Source organism: Bos indicus x Bos taurus, chromosome 10 (assembly GCF_003369695.1).
Source record: "Bos indicus x Bos taurus breed Angus x Brahman F1 hybrid chromosome 10, Bos_hybrid_MaternalHap_v2.0, whole genome shotgun sequence".
Classification (NCBI taxonomy): Eukaryota; Metazoa; Chordata; class Mammalia; order Artiodactyla; family Bovidae; genus Bos; species Bos indicus x Bos taurus.
This window is the reverse complement of record NC_040085.1, coordinates 95,285,532-95,309,095: the sequence shown is the minus strand read 5'-3', so window position 1 is coordinate 95,309,095 and position 23,564 is coordinate 95,285,532. Positions and strand designations below refer to the sequence as shown.

Here is a 23,564-nt window from a genome sequence, read left to right as displayed (position 1 = left end):
CTACTATCCTCTCTGGAATGCCATCTTATTCTGCTGTCTTTCTCTAAAAGGACACTTTGCAACTAAACTGCACATGTTAGGAAAATCTGCAAGGGTCATCATATTGCCTGAACTATGAGTATTATAGCCCAGACTTCGTGGCAACTGATTCCCAGCCTCTCCTTGACCTCGTTCCTTCTGCCAGGCTGTCTTGCCCCATCTGACCCTCCTAGCAGCACAGCTGATGATGGCTTTCCTCTCACTCCCCCGTCTGCTTTCCATTAAAAACTAAGCTATTTAAAATAAGAGTATTCATATAAAACACTAAATAATAAATAACCAATAAATGTGTTAGGCAGATTTAGTGCCCAACTTAGTGCCCCTAGATTCCAGTTGGTATTGTCTCTGTTTGGACAATGTATGCTGTGTGTGCTCAGTCATGTCCAACTCTTTGCGACCCCATGAACTGTAGCCCAGCAGGCTCCTCTGTCCACAGAATTTTCCAGGCAAGAATACTGGAGTGGGTTGCCATTTCTTTCTCCAGGGGATCTTCCTGAACCAGGAATCAAACCTGTGTCTCCTGCACTGAAGGTAGATTCCTTACTGCTGAGCCATCAGGGAAACATTAACTTACCTTACATACTTCATCTGATGCTGAATTTCCTAAATACTTATTTTAAATGTTTATTAAGCATAAAACCTTGTGTTTAACATTGGTAATATAAAGAACTACTCTTTTGCTAATTATTTTGTTAATTCTTCTTCAATGTTTCTAAATGTAGACCCAAACATGTTCTGGTAAATAGGTCAATATGTATTTGAAATCTGCTATTTTAAAATGAATAGGCACATGAGGGTAAGATAAGGCTGCAAGATGGGAATATATTCCCTAAATCAATATTTTGGCCTGGTGATCTAGAAAGAGGAACAAATTGAAAGAAAGAAGAGGAAGCATTTGAGTGACTGTATCATGAAGCAGAGTAGCTGGAATTTATCCACCAACTGGAAAAAATGCAACTTGGCTACAAACTCTTGAAGCAGGAAAGAAGTTGTGACTTGAGGGAAAGAGGCACTGCAAGCAGGAAAGGCCTGAGGACTGTTTATGATAAAGACTTGGGCAGAATGGGCACAAGTAGCTGATGAAACTTTTAAAGAAGAAGAAGAGAGTTACCATCTTGTGGCATGCCTGACTGATAGGGAAGCTAGAACTGTGTCAAACAAAGTCACTGTATATTTACAGCCTGCCTATCTGTGCTCCCACGTACGTAAAATATTTGTTTTTACTCTGTTTAAGTATTTAATGTATTCAATTTCTTTTTCCAGTAAAAATAGTGTTTGCCCTCTAAATGTCTTGACCACGGTAATAGGAAACATAGAAACTGCAGAGAATGTGAACGAAGAGAGAGATTATACACCAAAAAGAGTGCATGAAGCATCTATATGCAGTTTAAAGAATAATTACAAAGTACACAACCACAGAGCCATCTCTCAAGTGAAGAATGTGAACTTTGCTGGGACCCAGAAATTCCCTCAATGTCCTTGCTTCTCATCATACTCACTCCTGCGCTCAAGAAGGTATTATCTTACATTATTCTAAAAGCTTTACAATTTTGCCTTTTACGTTTAGAATTATAATCACTGCTGAACAGAGTTTTGTGTATGAAATGAGGTACACAGCCAACCTTTTTTTTGTTGTTCTCACTTGGATCCTCAATTGCCCCACATTCACAGTCTACTAAAAAGCCTTATCTCCAGTGTGCTGCATAAATCAGTTGTCTGTCCCTAGGTCCTGAATTTATTATATTTATCTGGCTTTCAAAAGACACTTAACGAATTTCTTAACTGAATTCTCTAATTGTTCTAGCTCCCCATTCTTGAGCCTTTCCTATGTCTGAGACTCTATTTAACAGCCAATTTTCCTTTAGTCCCCATAATAACCCTATGAGGGTGCTCTCATTGCTATCGAGGCGGTTCAGAGATCAAGTAACTTGCTCAAGGTCACCTAGCTGGTTTGTCACAAAGCCAACATTCCAAAGTCCACCCTGCATTCTCCTCTGGAGCCCAAACACCTTCCAGAGTGATGGCCAGAATCCTGTCTTTGACCATTTTGGCCACAGGCTTAAAGATATCCACCCGAAACCTGCCCTGATGCACCCTGCTCCTAGACAAGCAGCTTGCTCTGTCTGTCTGTCTGGAGAGTGTCTGCTGATTGGATTTGAATTCTTTGTCTATTTAAAGAATCAAATATCAGTCAGCCTTCAGGCGGCCCCAGCCTCAGGCTCTCTGCCCTGTGCTCTTGCCAAGGGATCTTGTCCTCGTCTGGGCTTTTCCCAATAGGGCTTGATACTTGATATTCATTCTTCAGCCTAATTTGCAACCTCTGATGCTTTCCTGAGCCAATACAGGTAGTCAATTGCGCAGCTTTTCCTTTTGTGTGCAAGGACTGTTTCATCATCAGCCCAGGTTTACTCTTCTCAAAGGTATCAGTGAGAGATGGCAGCCTGTGGGAATGGGAGAGCTGATTGGAGGGTTGGAAATGGGTCCTTGCATTGACGTGAGTTGCTTGAGTTGCCAAGCAGGGCTGCATTTTCAAAAGGGATAATTATCCAAGGTCTGTTTCAGAGTTGAAATCTGGTTTATAAAAAAGAAAGGGCTAAGGGAATGCCACTCAGTGAATTTGCCAAATCCTTGATCATGAAATATTCTCAGAATGTTGGCAATCACTTCTGGGTAACCCCACTTACACAATAGTTCCCAAAGCTGCCAGACACACTGGTATGAAACGCTTAAGTAAGGTCAATAAACAATGTAGGAGTTCATTGCCTTTCTCTGAAATGTCTTACTGACTCTGAATATGAAAAATTTGGATAATCTTTCCTGCTATGGAGACACAGGTCAGAGCATGGATGTTGATACCTTGTCCCTTCCCCGTGACACTGGCGCAGCTTGACACAGCCTGGTGAGGTTGGATACAACGTAAGTCTGTTGTTTAAATGCTTTACACTTCTTTTTCTTAAGACTCCTCACTTGAGATATGGTGGCTAAGTAGCACTTTGGAAAGAATAGTTCCAGTTTCATTGGAGTCTATTCCATGCCTGGTGGGCCTTTACCACACAAACTTAGTTTTCCTGGCCACCCATCAACAATAAGATGACTTCAGCTCTTAGCGCAAGTGGTACCTTCTGTTAAGAAATGAGGTGGATGATTTGAAGCCACTGCTTAGGGGTGTAGTGACTTTTCCTTTTTCTAAGACTCAGAAAGATCCTTGTTTTCTTGAGGCATGGAATGTGCCTATACTTACTGACTTTTTGTATTACCAGATTCTATACTACTGGCCTCTGACATGAGGATGCTTTCGATACATCTCTCACCTTTTCATCCCCACTTTTTAAAAAAACTTGTTTCATCGGCTGTTGTCACTACCATCTGTATGGGCTCTAAGAATGATCTCAGATGATTGTGCAAGTATTGATTTACTTATAAGAAAGAATGATATAGACTTCCTCATGGCAAAACCCTGAATTGCAGTGATGTCTCCTCTTCAAAATCAGCATCAAGCTAAATGTTTATGTCAGAATCTGCTGGCACTGGACAAAGCTGGAGAATGGGAAAGATTAGTCAGTCAGTTTAACAGGTCCTTAACTTACTTACAACTAGTTCCATGCAAAGATGTTTCTCAAAGTCTGAATTTTTGCTGAGTACCCAAAACTGCTGACACAAATTGGTTCTACTATAAATTGGGCTGAAGAAAATAAGTGAAAACCTGTAATATTGTATTTTAGAAGTGATCCTTCAACATATAGTGCCTAAATGTATAGAGACCATGTTGGCAGCCAGGAAACTGGTATTGATTAAAAAATCTAGGGGGATGCACATTATAGACAGATAGCTACTAAGTTGTTTTTATCTCATTTGCTGTTTTGGGAGATGAGAGGCCTGCTTTTATGCTCACACTTCCAAATAAAAATCTTTCAGGGACCATCAGGAATGGAGAGAAAGACTCTCTGAGGTATTCTAAGATAAACCAAAAGGCAGCGTCTGGGAAGCAGATTGAGGTGGTTAGGATGGCTGCTGCTGATTCCCGCACCCCGAGTCTGTGCCAGCTGAGACATGCAGCAAGGTGGGACCCCGAGGACAGCGCACGAGGCCAGGGCCAGGCCGGCCGAGATGCAGAGCCAGACGGCAGCTCCCACCACCTCAGCCCACCCCACACCACGCTCAGCCTTTTCAGAGTAGACGTGGGGTTGGTACCCTCTGTATACATTTTCTCCTCTGTTTCTGCATCTTCATTCTTCTGGTCAAACATGTGCTGGGGCTCTAAGGTATATCGTGAGTGCTTCAGTCAAGTCTGTCATGGAACCTAAGGTTTTAATCAATAATCCTGATGAGGCAAGGAAATTCTAGGAAATGCAATTTGTACAGAATAATAATGGCATGCTGCTTTCCAGGTGACAAATGGTTTCCATATCTGAGATGGCAATGACTCGTCTGTTTGGTCACAATTGGTTACGCCCAACTTAGCCACATCTTGACACTGAATAGGTGCCAATATTTGTTTAATGATGAACAAAGAAATCTATGATTTCACTTGACATCATAATCATCCACTGAAGTAGCTAAGGCTGTAATCATTCACTCTCATTCAAAGATGAGGAAACTGAGTCTCAATAAAAATGAACTGTTTCCCCTAGAACTCAGGCTGCTAGATCACTGTACTGGAATGATATGATTTCAAACCCAGTGTTTCTCCTACAATGCCAAGAAAGAGAAATGGAGAAGAAGGAAGCTAATTTGAGCCAGACTTGTAGGGAAATGGATGAAATTCTAATTTGCTATACTGGTCATAACAAACACCCTCTTCCAACAACACAAGAGAAGACTCTACACATGGACATCACCAGATGGTCAACACCGAAATCAGATTGATTATATTCTTTGCAGCGAAAGATGGAGAAGCTCTATACAGTCAGCAAAAACAAGACCAGGAGCTGACTGTGGCTCAGATCATGAACTCCTTATTGCCAAATTCAGACTTAAATTGAAGAAAGTAGGGAAAACCACTAGACCATTCAGGTATGATGCAAATCAAATCCCTTAGGATTATACAGTGGAAGTGAGAAATAGATTTAAGGGCCTAGATCTGATAGATAGAGTGCCTGATGAACTATGGAATGAGGTTCGTGACATTGTACAGGAGACAGGGATCAAGACCATTCCCATAGAAAAGAAATGCAAAAAAGCAAAATGGCTGTCTGGGAAGGCCTTACAAATAGCTGTGAAAAGAAGAGAAGCGAAAAGCAAAGGAGAAAAGGAAAGATATAAACATCTGAATGCAGAGTTCCAAAGAATAGCAAGAAGAGATAAGAAAGCCTTCTTCAGTGATCAATGCAAAGAAATAGAGTAAAACAAACAGAATGGGAAAGACTAGGGATCTCTTCAAGAAAGTCAGAGATACCAAAGGAACATTTCATGCAAAGATGAGCTCGATAAAGGACAAATGGTATGGACCTAACAGAAGCAGAAGATATTAAGACGAGATGGCAAGAATACACAGAAGAACTGTACAAAAAAGATCTTCACGACCCAGATAATCACGATGGTGTGATCACTGACCTAGAGCCAGACATCCTGGAATGTGAAGTCAAGTGGGCCTTAGAAAGCATCACTACGAACAAAGCTAGTGGAGGTGATGGAATTCCAGTTGAGCTATTCCAAATCCTGAAAGATGATGCTGTGAAAGTGCTGCACTCAATATGCCAGCAAATTTGGAAAACTCAGCAGTGGCCACAGGACTGGAAAAGGTCAGTTTTCATTCCAATCCCAAAGAAAGGCAAGGCCAAAGAATGCTCAAACGACTGCACAATTGCACTCATCTCACACGCTAGTAAAGTAATGCTCAAAATTCTCCAAGCCAGGATTCAGAAATATGTGAACCGTGAACTTCCTTATGTTCAAGCTGGTTTTAGAAAAGGCAGAGGAACCAGAGATCAAACTGCCAACATCTGCTGGATCATAGAAAAAGCAAGAGAGTTCCAGAAAAACATCTATTTCTGCTTTATTGACTATGCCAAAGCCTTTGACTGTGTGGATCACAATAAACTGTGGAAAATTCTGAAAAAGATGGGAATACCAGACCACCTGATCTGCCTCTTGAGAAATGTGTATGCATGTCAGGAAGCAACAGTTAGAACTGGACATGGAACAACAGACTGGTTCCAAATAGGAAAAGGAGTTCGTCAAGGCTGTATATTGTCACCCTGTTTATTTAACTTTTATGCAGATTACATCATGAGAAACGCTGGACTGGAAGAAACACAAGCTGGAATCAAGATTGCCGGGAGAAATATCAATAACCTCAAATATGCAGATGACACCACCCTTATGGCAGAAAGTGAAGAGGAACTCAAAAGCCTCTTGATGAAAGTGAAAGTGGAGAGTGAAAAAGTTGACTTAAAGCTCAACATTCAGAAAATGAAGATCATGGCATCTGGTCCCACCACTTTATGGGAAATAGATGGGGAAACAGTGTCAGACTTTATTTTTCTGGGCTCCAAAATCACTGCAGATGGTGACTGCAGCCATGAAATTAAAAGACGCTTACTCCTTGGAAGGAAAGTTATGACCGACCTAGATAGCATATTCAAAAGCAGAGACATTACTTTGCCAACAAAGGTCTGTCTAGTCCAGGCTATGGTTTTTCCAGTGGTGATGTATGGATGTGAGAGTTGGACTGTGAGAAGGCTGAGCGCCGAAGAATTGATGCTTTTGAACTGTGGTGTTGGAGAAGACTCTTGAGAGTCCCTTGGACTGCAAGGAGATCCAACCAGTCCATTCTGAAGGAGATCAGCCCTGGGATTTCTTTGGAAGGAATGATGATAAAGCTGAAACTCCAGTACTTTGGCCACCTCATGCGAAGAGTTGATTCATTGGAAAAGACTCTGATGCTGGGAGGGATTGGGGGCAGGAGGAGAAGGGGACGACAGAGGATGAGATGGCTGGATGGCATCACTGACTCGATGGACGTGAGTCTGGGTGAACTCCGGGAGTTGGTGATGGACAGGGAGGCCTGGCGTGCTGCAATTCATGGGGTCGCAAAGAGTCGGACATGACTGAGCGACTGATCTGATCTGATTGTTGCATAAGTTGGGGTTTCATTCACAGCAAGAATCCAATAAGGGTCTAGAGAGGATAGTTGGAGAATGTCAGAGGCTACAAGGACAGGGCCTTCTTTCTTTCTACAGAAAACCAGTTATTGGTTTGGAAGTGATGATGCTAAGAAATAGACTAGCTGTAAAAACTGAAAGCAAAATTGGGAAGAAAGGACTCACAAGGTGAAGGATGGAGGTAGGGCCTGGGGATTAATAATATGCAAGGAGGATGGGCCCTGGGACTGGGGGAATTTTAAGAGTTAGAAGCTTGGATGCTTTGAGAAGAGCTAAGGCTAAGCTAGAACAAAAACTGCAAACCAAAAAATAGAACACAATGGGGACTTGCAGAGAAAAGGTAGCATCTTTAATCAATGTGTCTAAGCAGCAGAACCATGATGCACAGTAACATGCTCTGTATTCCCACACATCCCACATTCTCCTGGGAATTCTAGAAAACGTAAAGTAGAAGAGCCTACAGCTGCTCTTGAGAGTAGGTTAGTGAACACTCATCTTAGCTCCTGAAAGTTGAGCTTGAGGCTGAGCCAGAGCATGTGACACTCTCCTAGTCTTCATCTCACCCTACACACCCCTTGAGGATTTCAGACGAGGCCTTTTCTATAAACTAAACTAACCCAGAGAGACAAGGAAATGGAAAGACGATTGGAAGAAAGCTAAGAGGCAGAGTCTGAATCCTAGCTTTGCCAATAACTGCGGAATCTTAGATCACTCATACTTACTGGTTTTTACTATCCTCATTTGGAAACGTAAAGGTTAACATAGATTCTATGTCGTAGAAGATCTCTGAGTCTTACAATCTATGAAACAAAGGATAGACACAGACGCAGTGTTTATAAGGCATTTTGCTTCTTCATAGGTAGGGTTTTCAGAGGCTGTATTTAACGCATGTCGGTTAAGTCAGGCTGGTTTCCAGGACCGGATTCATTACGCTGGTGACTTACTAAACTTACCTAATTACTATTTTTAAATAAAATCAAATGAACCATTTTTTGGTTAATTTAGCCCTCCTAGGAAAAAAGCTGAGTTTTAATCATTTATAAAGTATCACACAGAGTGGTTCCAAATAGGAAAAGGAGTATGTCAAGGCTATATATTGTCACCCTGCTTATTTAACTTATATGCAGAGTACATCATGAGAAACACTGGACTGGATGAAGCACAAACTGGAATCAAGATTGCCATGAGAAATATCAATAACATCAGATATGCAGATGACACCATGCTTATGGCAGAAAGTGAAGAAGAACTAAAGAGCTTCTTGATAAAAGTGAAAGAGGGGAGTCAAAAAGTTGGCTTAAAGCTCAACATTCAGAAAACAAAGATCATGGCATCTGGTTCCATCACTTATGGCAAATAGAGGAGAAACAGTAGAAACAGTGTCAGACTTTATTTTTCTGGGCTCCAAAATCACTGCACATGGTGACTGCAGCCATGAAATTAAAAGATGCTTACTCCTTGGAAGGAAAGTTATGCCCAACCTAGACAGCATATTCAAAAGCAGAGACATTACTTTGCCAACAAAGGTCCATCTAGTTAAGGCCATGGTTTTTCCAGTAGTCATGTATGGATGTGAGAGTTGGAGTATAAAGAAAGCTCAGCGCTGAAGAATTGATTCTTTTGAACTGTGGCATTGGAGAAGACTCTTGAGAGTCCCTTGGATGGCAAGGAGATCCAACCAGTCCAACCTAAAGGAAATCAGTCCTGAATATTCATTGGAAGGACTGATGTTGAAGATGAAACTCCAATACTTTGGCCACCTGATGTGAAGAGCTGACTCATCTGAAAAGACCCTGATGCTGGGAAGGATTCAAGGTGGGAGGAGAAGGGGACGACAGAGGATGCAATGGTTGGATGGCATTACTAACTCAACGGACATGCATCTGAGTAAACTCCAGCAATTGGTAATGGACAGGGAGGCCTGGCATGTTGCAGTCCATGGGGTCACAAAGAGTCGGGCACGACTAAGTGACTAAAAACTGACTGAAACTATCACACTAAGAACAGGAGATTGAAAAAAGCAGAGTCAAAGACATTTTATTTTCCTTTGAGAAAAATGATAGAATATTTCAAGTTATTAGCATACAGTGTATAGGAAATTCATTTAAAGAGCAGATAAATGCATTTGGCATGTTCATGCAGCAATACTTGGAGAGGATGGGAGCATTTTCAGAGAATGATAAACACTAACATTCCTTCAAAGGGCTGAACCTGGAGCAGAGGGGAGGCTGGAGAGAGATACTCATTTGAGGATGACATAATTCTCAATGCATGACTCATACTTGCTTTCACTAAGCAAAGTTCCTAAGTGGAATACATGGCCAAAGAGGTTTGCTAATATTCCCTTTAAGAATTATCACCTAAGAGCAACTATTAATCAGATACTAACACTTCTGCAACTTGAGAAGAGAGAGGCTCCATGCAGGATGAGGTCAGGTTTTACTAGAATGTTATCCAACATGCTTTCCTTGTTTTATTTGCTTTACCAGAGAGAGTGTATGCAATGGTTAGGACCACAGGATCTGAAGTCAGACTACTGGTGATGTATCATTTAGTAGCTGAGTGACCTTGAGCAAGTTATTTAATCTCTTGCCTCAGTGATGTTATTCTATTCTAGAATAGAATCTCAGAGAGTTATTGTAAAGAATAAATGAGTGAATACAGTGTGTGCATACTCAGTCACTCAGTCATGTCTGACTCTTCGTAACCCCATGCACTATATAGCCCACCAGGCTCTGCTGTTCATGGAATTTTCCAGGCAAGAATAGTGGAGTGGTTTGCCATTTCCTTCTCCAGGAGATCTGCCTGACCCAGGGATCTTACCCACATCACCTGCATCTCCTGCATTGGCAGGCAGACTCTACCACTGAGCCACCTGGGAAGCTCCAAGTGAATACAGTACATGGCTTTAAAGATGCCTGTTGAGTGCTAGTGAATAGCCTACTATGTTACCTAGGATGATTGCTGCACCCAGGCGGAGGTGAGGAGTGGGTATCTGATCGGGGTGATGACTGGGTACTGACTGAGTAATGATGACTGTTGACATGCCTGGAATGAAAAGATCAAAGCTTAGACATAAAGGCTCTTCTTAACCACAGTTAAGTCATCACACATAATCAATAGTTGACTATACCTTGGCTTTCATTCTAATTGGAAACTATCTTTGTCCCCTTTCTCTCTAATATTATAATGATCAATTAAGTGGCCTGAGTCATAAAGGTTACATGTGTTCTGCCATTTCATTCAGAGATATCAGGAATTGGGCTAGAAGTGAATGATCGTGAAACAAGCAGCTATTATAATTCAGATGCAGTTCACTCTAGAAAAAGGATATTCCAAGCTCTTTCCATACTTACTTAGTTGTTTATAGGCTTTTGACTCTAACAAAATAATCTTTGCCAATAATATGGCACCACCATATGCTTGCAATGAGAGAAACACTATTTGGGGACAAATGGACTCAAGAGAATTAACATATTTCAAAGCCTGTCAATATTACCAAGAGGGAGTCAGATTTTCTTTATATAGTGTCATTGTCTTATACTTTTTAGTTAAAATAGATCCACTAATCTACAGAATGCTTCTAATTTCAACTCTATGTAAATAGAAAAGGAGAATTGAGTTGGGCCTCTTAAAGAAACAGAGCGTACTTAAGCGAACATACGACTCTTTCTTTATTCACCTTTTTGAAAAGGTGAAATAGCCTCTGTTCTCTGTCTTTTCCTTTCTGACATACTGTTCAGTTCAGTTCAGTTGCTCAGTCGTGTCTGACTCTTTGCAACCCCATGGACTGCAGCACACCAGGCTTCCCTGTCCATCGCCAATCCCCGGAACTTGCTCAAACTCATGTCCATCGAGTCAGTGATGCCACCCAATCATCTCATCTTCTGTTGTTCCCTTCTCCTGCCTTTAGTCTTTCCCAGTATCAGGGTCTTTTCCAATGAGTCAGTTCTTCACATCAGGTGGCCAAAGTTTTGGAACTTCAGCATCAGTCTTTCTAATGAATATTCAGGATTGATTTCCTTTAGGATGGACTGGTTGGATCTCCTTGAAGTCCAAGGGACTCTCAGGAGTCTTCTTCAACACCATAGTTCAAAAGCGTCAGCTTTCTTTATGGTCCAACTCTCACATTCATACATAACTACTGAAAAAACCATAGCTTTGACTAGACGGACCTTTGTTGGCAAAGTAATGTCCCTGCTTTTTAATACACTGTCTAGGTAGGTCATAGCTTTTCTTCCAAGGAGCAAGTGTCTTTTAATTTCATGGCTGCAGTCACCATCTGCAGTGACTTTGGAGCCCGAGAAAATAAAGTCTGCCACTGTTTCCATTTTTTCCCCATCTATCTGCCATGAAGTGATGGGACCAGATGCCATGATCTTAGTTTTCTGAATGTTGACATGCTGGTGACTTTAATATTCACAATTCAAACAACCATAACTAAGAACAAAGTTTAAAATTTGTTGTATGTGGTTGAAAAACAAGGAAGGGCTCTGCTGTCATTCTTATAATAAACTTTGAATCTGTTGTAATAAACTTTTGGCATTTTGTTTCATGGATTGATTTCTTATTTGAACAAATATTCCTTTCTAGAACCCATTAATTATGCACAAAATCATTAATTTATTTCTTTAGTCCAAGCCCAGGAAACAAACTTTGCAAAAGTTCTCTAATCTTGACTGAGTAGCAAACCATTTAATTTTGCATGTGCTAATAAGAGAAGTAGGATGGTGTAAGATGGAAATGAGGGATATAAAGCTACAGAGCCTATGTAACCATGGACCTTTCTCTTGGGTTATGACATGAATAATCTTACACTTGACAGAAAGGGCAAGAAAGAAAATAAGGGTGATGGTTCTGAGGTCTACTTTTTTCTGACTATTAGAAATTACTGTACAACTTAATCTTAAAATTGGAGTCATGACACTCACTTTTGCCATTTTATCCTTAAAGTCATAGACTGAAAATTATTATTAAAATTATTATTATACTTGTCCATGGATCCCTGAATCAATGGTATTAAGTGGATGGGAGATGTTTCTGAGTTAAGATTAGGATCAGCAGTGTATAACAGAAAATCTTAAAATGACAGTGATTTAAACAATATAGATATGTCTTATTTCTCTCACACACAAAAGAAGTACAAAGATCTAGGGCTGACGAGGTGACTCTACAGAGTCATCAGGAACCCACAATCTTCCCAGGCCTCTGTGTTGTCATCCCTATGATGTGATCTTTGTTCATAAAAACCCCTACAATCTTCTAATTACATCTACCAGACAGCAAATAGAGGAGACTCTCTTAAGGGAACTCTATCACCAAACTTGACTTAAGAATTACATTTATATCTCATTGGCTGAAACTTAATGACACAGCCAAAGTCAGCAGCAAAGGAAAGGCTGAGAAATGTGCCTTTAGCTGCGCAGCAACATACCCAACTAAAAATGTGATTTCCTATGGTCAAGAAGCAGAACATATGTGATGGGAAGTGGCTCACAGTTTCGGTGAAAAATATTGCAGTAAGTTAATTCTAGAAGGAAATGTTAGAGAGCTGAAAAGATTCTGTGAAATAATCCCTAACCTTTGAGGAACCTGTGCTTGTGTTCTCTAAGTTTTCTATTTCTACGGGTAATGCATGTAATATACACAGGTTCTATTATCAAATCCATGTTTTGATAATGCAGGACTTGCAAAAACTGATCACAGAAGGGGAAGGACATATGAGAATTAAGACAAGATGCCAAACCTACTACTGTTGCCAGACCACTTATCTGCTGACACTCTAGAAGTTCCACGTCATTACTGTGGGCATTATGCACATATAATATTTCATATTCCACTACATATTCTACTTTCATATTCCACTACAAACAAAAGACAAGGTTACATGCAAAGGCAAGGTAATTCCAGGTGCAGGGGAGACCCATCCATCTAACACAACCAGAAAGATGGCTCTAGACCTGCAGTTCAGTTCATGGAAAAACCTATTTCCTAGATAGCTTAAGAGAAAACTTATGTTTAGAATAACACATTTGTGAAACACAACTTTGCCAAATACCATGATAAAAGTCAAAGAATGCTGAAGAAGCACTGAGAAAAGTCATAAATGAAGGCAGAACTCAGGAGGAAAGACCTGTGGATTGACAATACTGAGAGTGTGGTTGAGAAAAGTTTCCAGCCCAGATGCCAAGTGGAGGATTCACACTGCTAGTTCCTTCTCTTCTCACAAGGTTAGTTTTGAACCTGTCTCAAGGTTTAGCAGAAAAGGTATGCAATCTATTCACCTGTTGCTCCAGAAAAAGTTTAAAGCAAGGATCAGATTCATATCTGTCCATTCATAAAGGCCAAATGATGAAAATTTAAATGGAAACAAAGGGAAGAATCACAGACACCCACTTGTAGATCTCAGAAAGGACAGCTCCTTCATGGTCTTTTGTTCTTTGCTCCAGCTGTAAGGGAATCCCAGGTCAGGTCCGTACCACATGATGCTGACAGTGGTTCAGTGGCCCTGAATTCCCTGAGTCTTCTCAGGGATCGCTGTGAAAACTGCAACCTTTTTGACTTTACGGTTTTATTTAGTCTCACTCCAAGGAGTGGATCCCTTTTTCTCACTGACCTGAAACAACCCCTCTGCAGCTGTGGTCTTGAGAAAAATCCTCCGTAAAGTTTCTGACAAAGACAGAAATGGAATCATAAAAGAATCTGAGATGTTCCCTTGTCTGAAATCCCAAAGTCTCCTCAGATGGTTGAGTGAGAGCCAAGAGTGGAGAATGAGGGTTCAGTGTTTGTTCTCAGATCTGAGCCACCCTGCAGCCCCACCCAATGGCTTTACTCCCAATGTACAAAGAGAAGAGTACAGAGATTCAGACCATGTATATCACTAACACTTTTGTAAGATGCTGGCCCCTCCCCCAACTTTACCTCTGTATCTCAAACCTTTCCAATATGATTTCTAGTTTCCTAGGCTTTGTCCTACTCTAATAACAAATCTAGGCACAATTAAAGAGGACTGATATGTGATAGCTCTTAAACCACCTGCCTGTGGCAGGCCAAAGACAATACTTACCCATCCTCTTATGGATTCCATCAAGCTGTACTGGGAATGCTCACAGGTAGCCACTTACAGCAAGCTGCAGCAGAGACTAGTGAGTGGAGATGGGCTTGGCTGCGAGAGCAAACTAAGAAATCAAGCCAACCTTCTGCTGCTGCTGCTGCTGCTAAGTCACATCAGTCGTGTCCGACTCTGTGCGACCCCATACATGGCAGCCCACCAGGCTCCCCCAGACCTTGGAATTCTCCAGGCAAGAACACTGGAGTGGGTTGCCATTTCCTTCTCCCTTATTTGAATGACTTCAAAGCAAATATGCTCAGAAATACAAAAACTAATGTTTTCATCTGATTGAATACATCTATAATTTGGCCTTGGCACTTGAACTCAGTTATCTCTAAAACATGCAGGTATTTCAACCTCCTGTATTATATGAACTCATAGCTTTCTAAGGAAGGCAACAAATACACACCAATTTTGAGTAGTGAAAGGAAAACATGTTTTCCTAAATCCAGAAATATACTTATTAGCCATTAATGGAAAAGTAAAGCATCCTCCTTTGCTATACAATTGGATATCAAGCTTCACCTGTTGGAAGAGATGGAATCCATTTACAGCTATGAGCATAATATAAAAAGAGAATGTACCTAGAGACAAAGACTTTCAGCTATTAATTTATTCAAAAGTTTCTCAATCTGTTCATCAAAATGTAAGCAACTGAGACTTAGAGTTTGTACCTTTTTTTCCAACTTCTATTTATCCAGAATGTTTAGAAGGTAAGGTTACTTAGCTTACAATAACACTACATTATAAGGTTCTTGTATTGCATTATACAATACAGTAATCTCCAAACAAAGTTCCTCCTCCTCCTCCTGGTACAATCTGCCTACATTCCCAGCCACTGTGAAGTGAGTTCACCAGAAGTTTAATGGAAGTACTATAGGCTATTTGTAGATCTGATCCATAAAACTCCAACAGACCATCCTCTGTGCTCTTATCCTTCATCAGCTTAATGAAAATAAATACAGTGACTTTGAAAATTACATGGTAAAGATGGTAGAGCCATAAGACACAGAGAGCCTGGGTCTCTGCATCAAGGCTCTTAGGAAAGCAGTCAATCAGCTATGCACAGGTCTGACGGGGTTCACTCTTCATTCCTGGCATGTGGCAATTTTCCTTTTCTGGGCTCTGCTGTGATATAAAAGTTTTGAACTCTGCTTCATTCAGCATTTCTATATAACTGCATTAAGAGAACATTACACATTAGTTAGCTCAATCTACCATGTCCCTGGAATGAGAACTATATTAATATGTGTGTATTATTAGTGCTCTGGTAAGTATGGAATCAAGATTGCCGGGAGAAATATCGATAACCTCAGATATGCAGATGACACCACCCTTATGGCAGAAAGTGAAGAGGAACTCAAAAGCCTCTTGATGAAGGTGAAAGAGGAACATGAAAAAGTTGGCTTAAAACTCAACATTCAGAAAACGAAGGTCATGGCATCTGGTCCCATCGCTTCACGGGAAATAGATGGGGAAACAGTGGAAACAGTGTCAGACTTTATTTTTGGGGCTCCAAAATCACTGCAGATGGTGACTGCAGCCATGAAATTAAAAGACGCTTACTCCTTGGAAGAAAAGTTATGACCAACCTAGACAGCATATTAAAAAGCAAAGACATTACTTTGCCAACAAAAGTTCATCTAGTCAAGGCTATGGTTTTTCCTGTGGTCATGTATGGATGTGAGAGTTGGACTGTGAAGAAGGCTGAGAGCTGAAGAATTGATGCTTTTGAACTGTGGTGTTGGAGAAGACTCTTGAGAGTCCCTTGGACTGCAAAGAGATCCAACCAGTCCATTCTGAAGGAGATCAACCCTGGGATTTCTTTGGAAGGAATGATGCTAAAGCTGAAACTCCAGTACTTTGGCCACCTCATGCGAAGAGTTGACTCATTGGAAAAGACCCTGATGCTGGGAGGGATTGGGGGCAGGAGGAGAAGGGGACGACAGAGGATGAGATGGCTGGATGGCATCACTGACTCGATGGACGTGGGTTTGGGTGAACTCCGGGAGTTGGTGATGGACAGGGAGGCCTGACGTGCTGCAATTCATGGGGTCACAAAGAATCGGACATGACTGAGTGACTGAACTGAACTGAACTGAATTGAAGTAGCAAGACTGATAGTTGAGGTAGTTTGGGATCTTGCAGTGCCTCTTGTCATAATGATAACATATCATATTTCACTGCATCTATTACAATTGACTCTGCTTGATTGTTGGATGACTTGGGTTTCCTACCCTCACAAACATCTGGGGATTGGCCTGATCACAAAAAGAGTTTACACTTTGTGTGCCCCTCTTGGGGGAAGGGGATATCTCTACTTGGAGCACAATATATTCAAGTGATCTGACCAAACTCTCTGAGTAGGATGCAATCTTTAAAAATTGTACTATTACTTGTTAACCTGCAAGAGAGAGGGAAATTGCATAAGAAATAGCGTAGACACATAGAAGAAAGGAGAGAATGCATAGTGGTAGAGCAAAAGAATTGTTCTTAGAGGTAGCTGCAATCATAGTATAGCTGGAAGGTAGACACTGTAGATTCACCATCTACTAGCTGGGTAACCTTTGGCAAGTTACCAAATTTCTCTAAATATCAGTTTTCATATCAGTGAATACAGAATGATAATATTAGCTACCTTGTAAATTGTTATTTGGGTGAGACAACACAGGTAAATTACTTTAAATGCAGCCTGGAAGAAAACAAGTACTAAATATATGCTAAATATTATTATTTAAAATTATGCTAGAAGTGAAGGGGAGGCAAAATGGCAAAAGTGGCTGGTTGCTGGAAGCACCTGAAAAGGCATCTTTCCAGCCCTCTTTGGCACTCAAGCCTGTTACTATCTAATCATTCACCAACTCTGACTTAGCTGACTCTGGACTCTCAAGTCCAGTCCTTGCTTGAAGTTGAGAGCCATGAAAACCCACAGGTCATGGGGCAGAACTGGGCCAACTCTCCCCTCTGAGGTCCTCCATACCACAATGGTCACCAGGGCTCACTATCAACCAGCCACCACCACCACTTTTTGATAGACTCAAAACCCTTATGATTCCATCTCCAGTGCCAGTATCAAGGCTCAGATACACACAAATGTGCTCCTGAGTTCCTTAGATAACTTACAGAAGCCACTTTGAAAAGATCCAGCCGTTGGCTTTGAAGACCATCTTTTTATCTTTTAATAGATGCTGTTCTAAAGGAAATGGCAACCCACTCCAGTATTCTTGCCTGGAGAATTCCAGGGACGGGGGAGCCTGGTGGGCTGCCATCTATGGGGTCACACAGAGTTGGACACGACTGAAGTGACTTAGCAGCAGCAGTTCTAATGAAACTTGGTCACTGGTACCTTTAAGTACATAGTTGGTCCTCAATAAGTGAGAGCTATTACTGGCACCAGTTTCTTCAGTCACTATGCTATTTACTTAAAGTCTTTATCTACATTTTCATATGATTTCAAACATCCTGACATTTTGTGTTTGGCCCAAACTCCATGAGGTTTTAAATTTTTAACACAAATGAGGTTTATGAGTCACTTTCCAGCAGAATCTGCAGCCTTTAGCATCTCTAGTGTAAGAGAAATGACCCATAACAAGATACAAAATTGAAAAGGAATAAGCAATCAGTTTCAGAAGAAGCTGCAGAAGTACAATAAATGAAGGAGAAGAGAGTTTCTGGTATTACAAGAAATGGGGTATTTGGAGAAGTGAGATCCTGGGAGTAGCATTACTTATCTCTCAGTAGACATTCTCTGCAATATTATCCTGTGGCCTTGGCTGGCTTCTGTCCTTCCATTAGTCCACTGGGTGGTCTTGGCTTGACAGAGATCATGACCATCTCCCATACACATTTCTTTGTTCTCTTCTCTCTTGGGCAGGCCCATTACATTAGAGAATGTAGAAAAGCAGAGTTGGAAACTGATCTCTGGACTGACAAGAGCAATCTGAACTATCTCATCTTTTTCTATTCCTATTAAATCAATCACAAGCACAAACATTCGCCCACATTCTTTGGAGCTCAAAGACAAAGAGCCAGACCAGAAGGAAATGAGGCCAAGGCCATAGGAAGATATTTTCCCATCTTTTCTCAGTTTTCTCTGGTCTTTGAGTTTTGAGTGTGAGCCATAAAGAGAGATGGACTCTATTTACTCCAATGCCTGAAGGAAGGGCCGTGGGTAGGAAGGGGCCTTTGTCAACAAAATAAACTAGACAAACTCTTATTCAGTGATCCATCCAAAACTCTGGGATTTGTGACCAGCCTCACCCCATCTCCTTGACTTGATGGTAAGGCAGCTGAGCTCCAGTCAACGACGCCCAAATTGCCATTAATGTGAAAGATTCAATTCTACTGCTTAGAAACTGACAGTACTGAGAAACTATCATCCTAAACATTTCACAGTGACTTCCTGGTATACCATGATTGACATCATGATATGTCTTCACATGACTTAATAGTATGGTATTATCCTTACATCCATATTGATACTTGTGATTCAGTTCTTATTATGAGGTCTTAAGGGATAAAGATATTCTCTTGATTAATAATGCTGGGCTAGGACTGACCTTTTCAAATCCACTTTTATTCTAGTCGTTGCTACTGTGATACAGACAGAGGATACCTGGAATAAAACCCACTCTGGCTGAGTGCACAAAGGTCTTTGAGCACATATTTAGTTCTAGTTTGGACAAAGATATGAAGAAGAAAATAGCCCCCTCTTGTTTCCACCAGCAGTCCCCCACATCACTGCCTTCAACACGGTTTCAAACAATGGCTTTCCTCCCTTATTGAAAAGGCAATTAAGTAGAGCTTCACCAGAGAGGCCTGTACTTTGATTCTGAAACTATTACTTGAGCTTCTTTCTGTAGCATCCATCCTTGGACAATGAATGAACTAAGATTAATTTCTAGCTTACACAATGTCCCTTGCACAAGAATATGTTTGCACTCTAGAATATTGACACTGGCAAATCAAGCCAGACTTTTGGCAGGTTTCTTGGATAAACACTGCCAAGCTGGCTAACTTCCTATTCTAGTCTTTTTTGGAAAATACCTAGAACACTTTCCAAGAAATTAGTTTAGGTCAGTCAGAGTTTATTCTGGATAATACTGTTGGTTGTTGCATAAGAATCTAAGTCAGGATCGACTCCCTTTCAGACCCAAATCAGTTAATACTGATGTATCACATGGGCTTTTTTGCTCAGAAGGTAATACAAGTTATATTTCCAAGAGACTCAAATTGGCCATGATCTCACTACTAACGCTGAGGCTTTGAGGGGACACTGATAATAAGAGAAACAGTACTCTCCAAATAATTTGGAAAGCTAAGGATTTCTCTGTGTCCACTCCTTTCCTGGATGGTGGAAGCAAGTATTCTAGTGGGGAAGACCACAAGAGGTCAATGGCTGAGTTTGAACCTGGTTCTCACAGTTACTAGCTGATTATAGGAGCTAGATCAGTGGGATACAGTGTTCTGTGGACCAAAGTTCATGTCCAGTTTCAACAAAGCTAAGGCTACTTGAAACTTCAGTTCATCATAAAATGGATGCTCCTAGTCTAACAACAATTTAATTATTTTGATAACTTTGATATCAAAGTTTTTAGTTGACAAAATTTTTTAAATTGGACATTATGTTCGAGAATCAATAATTTCCCAGTAATGTCAGTTACTGGACTGATTCTATGGTCATTATGCTGTAAATTTGTAATGGAAAGTAGTCATTTTCCACTTAGGTTAACTGAGGAACAATATTTACAGTTCTGCTAGACTCAGAGACTGCTGATAGTGATGTTGTCATTGAGGATTTAATTTTATTTTTTCTACTTAGCAGTAATTTACTAAGGTAAAGAATTATCATATACCAGAAGATATAATTTTGATGAAACAATGCCACAAACTGAAGCTTTGTGCACTGCTTTAAGAAAGTGCTTTCTATTTTTTAAAAAACAACTTAAAATTATTCTACATAAAATTAATGATTTTCACAGTCATAATGAGCTATCACACAATTTTACAGACTTTTCAAATTTCAACATGTAAACACATAAGTAGATTTTCTCTTTGTGTCTAGGATGCTTCCCTATATTTTGAAAGTGAATATTCAGTTATTGATAGTAAACTCAACTAGTGTGTCCTGTTTAACTGTCATTACACAGATTAGATATTATTATACCTTGATGGTTCATATTATTGTTTATCAGAAATATTTCCAGAAATGTTAAAAAGCTTGAAGGTCTTCCAAAGGCTAAGGTTGAAGACCAACTCAAAGAGAAAATTTTGGTCAAATCTTTAGATTGAAATTAAGCTATGTAAGGCTGGGCAGGTTTTTTATCTTTTGAAGCTTTCTCTTCTTCATCTGAGAAAGTGGGACATCACTCCTTCTCTCCACTTCTTGCTTGACTGTTGCAAAGATAAGTAAGTGTTAGTCACTCAGTTGTGTCCAACTCTTCATGACCCCATGGACTGTAGCCCACCAGGCTTCTCTGTCAATGGAATTCTTCAGGCAGGAATACTGGAGTGGGTTGCCATTTCCTTCTCCACGGGATCTTCCCAACCCAGGGATGGAACCCTGATCACTTGCATTGCAGGCAGATTCTTTACCCTCTGAGCCACCAGGGAAACCCTGGTGCTACACAATAAATGTGTAAGTTCTTATAAATTAAAGGTAAGTGCTAGACAATAAATGTATAAGTCCTTAAATGTTTATGTATACAAAATGTGCTATTCTGATTTATTTCAGAAACGCCAGCACATCTTCTGTGACACAAGCATAAGAACAAGGGCTGCGTGTTGGTGTAATTGATGCTTGTAGATGCTTTTTCCTCAAAATCTCCTTGCCAGGAACCCATCATTAAGCCACTTTTTGTAGTGCCGAGTGTGTTACTTTCTTCCCCAGACACAACCCACTTCCGGCTCTGACTGCTTCATGCTGGGTCTGTATAATTAACCTCAGTAGCGCTCTGTCTCGGGGCCACTCTTTACCATTCTGTCCAGAACACCAGGGCCAGGTTCATCTTCCAACAGATTTTTATCGTATCACCTTAAACTCAAATTCTACTCCCCCACTGCTTAGATAAAGTCTGAACTGTCTTCAAAGTCCTTCCTAATTTGGTTCCAGCCTGCACATAGAATCTTACTACTTTCTTTCCTGGTCGGTATGAGCCAATCAGATATTTTGTTTCCCCTTCACATGATTTTTTGCTTTTCCGAGTCAACATCTCTCTTTATACTGTGTCTTTGACATAAAATGCCCTTTCTCCTTTCTTCTGGACAGAAATCTTGCCGGTCAATTCACCTCATTCTCAGAGCTTGTATTTATATATAACCCACGTGTGTATTCACGTGCGCAAGTACACATCTATAAATTTCACTTCATTCCAACCACATAAATAATACAGGCTCTTTTAAAAAATTAATATATAAAGCTATGAGGAAGAAAATAAAATTTATTGGACTCAATCTTAAGGCAACCACTATGAATATTCCAGTGACTTTCTTGTACTTCCATATGTACAAATATATGCATATATTTGAAAAGATAGTGAAGTCGCTCAGTCATGTCCGACTCTTCCCAACCCCATGGACTGTAGCCTGCCAGGCTCCTTTGTCCACTGGGATTATCCAGGCAGGAATACTGGAGTGGGTTGCCATTTTCTTCTTCAGGAGATCTTCCCAACCCAGGGATCAAACCCAGGTCTCCCACATTGCAGGCAGACTACTCTTGAGCCACAAGGGAAGCCTAATGTATATTTAGCTCAGTATATAATAAGATTATACCTGCTTATCATATTCACTTTTAGGTGTAAATAATGATTTGTTTTTGTTTTATTGCACAGCTTCCTCCTTATCCTCTTTTTCCACCATTTCCTCTAACAAACTCAGCTCAGGTAACTGATGTTAAAAACTTGCTGTATATTTTCCTTGATAACAAAACTTGATGTATATGTTATTCATCATATGTGTACTATATGTTATAAGTCAATGTTTAAAGTAGTCTCATATTATAAATGTATAATGAAAATTCTTCCACTTAACACAGAACTAATGCATTAAAACTTATATCTATTTTCTTTGTTCACAAGCCACAAATAAATATAATCTTATATAAATGCATGCTTATTCTCATAGTTACCCTTTTTTTACCATCTTTATTTTCTTTCTTTTTTTCTCTATCTTCCTTTATTTGAGGGGTGGGCATTCATTCTCTTCCTCTAATTCATCCTTTTTGATGGCTGCATAATATTACATATACACATATCTCTCTCTATTTTACTAGCTACCTGTCGAAGGCTATCCATTTTGTTTCCAGTTTTTTGGTACCAAGATAATACTACAGTGAGCATGTATGTGTATGGTTTGTGTGTAGTGTGTGTGTGTGTGAATTCTTGATTTTAATTTGATATATTAGATTTCCAAGTCAAAAGAAATACATATTTCTGACTTTAATTGATATTAACAAGTTGCTTTCCAAAAGGCTGTAGAATTCATATTTTCATTGGCAATGCATCTTTATACATTTATCTGAGTCTTATCTGAGAATTAATGTGATTCTTTCACTGCCATTTTAATTTGCATTTTCACAACTACTATAGACTTCCTTTTTAGTGAATTGCCTATTTCTATCATTTGCTCACATCTAAATTCCGTTGTCTTTTTCTAACTAGTATGTAAAAGCAATTTGTGTATTACTGTAGAAGGCAGCCTTCCAGAAAGGATCCCAGTGACTCTGCATGCTAGTATTCATGCTCTTACGTAATCCCCTCCTGAGTGTGGGCTCTGTCTAGTGATTTACTTCTAAAGATTAGTATCTAGCAAAAGTGACAGGATGCCACTTCTGTGATTATGTCACAGAGACCATGACTTCCATTTTGCTCATACTCTTTCTGTGGCTCTTTTATGTGCTTTCTCTGATGGAGAGGGCCACCTGGCATGGAACTAAGGTCGCCTCCAGCCAAAGACCCGTGAGAAGCTGAGGCCCTTATTCCAATATTCCTCAAGGAAATAAATGCTGCAAACATTAATATAAGCTTGGCAGCAGATTCTTCCCCATTCAAGCCTTCAAATGAGACTGCAGCCTGGCTAACATCTAGACTGCAATCTTGTGAGGGACCCTAAAGCCGAGGACGCAGTTCATTTGTGCCTGGATTCCTGACCCATGGGCTTCCCTGATAGCTCAGCTGGTAAAAAATCCACCTGCAATGCAGGAAACCATGGTTTGATTCCTGGGTCAAGAAGATCCACTGGAGAAGGGATAGGCTACACACTCCAGTATTCTTGGGCTTCCCTTATGGCTCAGCTGGTAAAGAATCCCCCTGCAA

The 23,564-nt window shown here is 40.4% G+C and overlaps 1 long non-coding RNA gene across 1 annotated transcript in view; it reads right to left on the bottom strand.

Annotated features, from left to right (window-relative positions):
- LOC113899209 overlaps positions 1-23,564 on the bottom strand; it is a 30,799-nt gene that overhangs the window by 5,346 nt on the left and 1,889 nt on the right. The window lies entirely within an intron of this gene.